Genomic DNA, 1,824 nt, shown 5'->3' on the forward strand with positions numbered 1-1,824 from the left:
GGAACATTCTTGATTAACCAAGAAAAATCACTTGAATTTTCTTGTAATGAGGGAGCTAAATGCCAAGATCATTTGCAATTCCCATTTTTGCAAATAGATACAACTAACATGCATTGTACTTTCCATGTTCTGCAAAAATATATTTGAAAATTATATACACTTCCACCTTATTATACATAAAAGTTCATGTAAATACAAAAAGAGTTTATAAAATTATTGTGGGTATAGTGTCTATGGGGCCAGGCTGACAGACAATTCTTCTGAGCCTTCCATGGAGCTACCACTAAGCCTGTGACCCTGGGGTGGGAACAGATATGCCTGTTGAGGACTGTGTGCTCAAGAAACAGCAGGGACTTTGAAAGATGGAAAAGGTGCCCGTGACAAATCAAGAGAAAACAGTGTCTGCCAAGCTAAAATGTCGTTCCTTAGGAATTTTGGTATTTCAGGCTATCAGTTTGATTTTAACAATATGTTGTTCTAGGATTTTAAAAGATTAGGGTCCTCATTATCTATCATCTACAGCAGTGGTTGTGGCTGAATTTCTGAAGATAACGCCCTACATCTTTTTAGTATACAAAGACAATGAGTGTAGCGTGAGAGCACCTAATTGAGTACTGCGTGAGGAAATTCTTAGTAAACACACAGAAACACTTAAGCTTGCTATTCAATGAGAGATATATACTCTTCGATATACTCTTCAGAATAATTTATTCTATGTGACATTATCAAACCTAGATGCAGCCTTACATATCAATGGAAAATACAACAAAATTATTTTCTTTGTCTATATTTGGTTTTTAAAAAAAACAGCTGTGAGCCAGTAGCTCTCCTTAGTAATTCTGATGGCAGGAGTTGCTTTTGTGCAGTGGTTTTCAGATTCTCAAGAGTTGGATTCTAAGGAACTTTCAACTTGTTCACAGTTTGTAGACCTCATGCAGTTCTCACAGCATGTTTTACAAGTGGCTTTGCAGGAGTTTAGTTTGAGAAAAATTTAAAGAAACAAAACAATTAATATGGATAAGAAACAGTCAACCTGGTTTCTTTGGGAGTATATTTGAATTAATGTGTGTATACTTTTATGATGGAGAATTCATATAAAAGAATGAATATTTTCAGGGATATAATCAGCTGACATAGATAGTTTTACAGACACTTGGAGGTCTTGTAACAGCTGCTTTAATTACGTATAAAGATAATATTTTAAAAGGATTTGTGACCTTCTGTGTATAATATTGTCAATAATCATAACCTATTTTATTTGCAAGATTGGTTGTCAACCAGTGTTTTTTTCCCTTTGGAGCCATCATTGTAATAGCAGCTACTTTCTTGTATGGTTATGATCCCAAATCTGGAGGAAATCCCACTAAGGTATAGTCATATACTGGATTCAACTGGTTTTCCATTATGGTGCCCTAAGAATCTCAGCATTAATCTTGGACAGAGTACTGCAGATTCAGTGAAGATATCATGTTAAATCCTGATCACACTATTCAAATGATTTGAAAATTGGTAGACTTCAGGATGAAATGTGTACAGCATCTGGAAACCCAAGCTTGGTAGTGTGTCTAAGGAATAGGGTTAGAAGAATGATGGGAGGGATCTGAGTCTGAGCTCCTAAGGACTTCACCCTTTTGGTTGCTGCAGAACTGTCCACTGCAGCCTTTGAATTAGCACACAAATGAAAATGCCTGTGTTTGCTAGGTAGCTCTAATTACTCCTATCGAATGTTCTTAATATTGTTCTTTCTCTACAGATATGTCAACTTACATGAATTATCCAAGTTTGGAAAATTATAATTGCCTATTAAGTTTTGAACAAACAAAT

General features: G+C 35.4%; 1 pseudogene; it reads left to right on the forward strand.

Annotated features, from left to right (window-relative positions):
• Window positions 1-314: 314 nt before the first annotated feature.
• On the forward strand, window positions 315-1,374 carry LOC101837513 (annotated as a pseudogene).
• The last annotated feature ends 450 nt before the right edge of the window (window positions 1,375-1,824 follow it).

This window comes from Mesocricetus auratus, unplaced genomic scaffold, assembly GCF_017639785.1.
Source record: "Mesocricetus auratus isolate SY011 unplaced genomic scaffold, BCM_Maur_2.0 Super-Scaffold_100004, whole genome shotgun sequence".
NCBI lineage: Eukaryota > Metazoa > Chordata > Mammalia > Rodentia > Cricetidae > Mesocricetus > Mesocricetus auratus.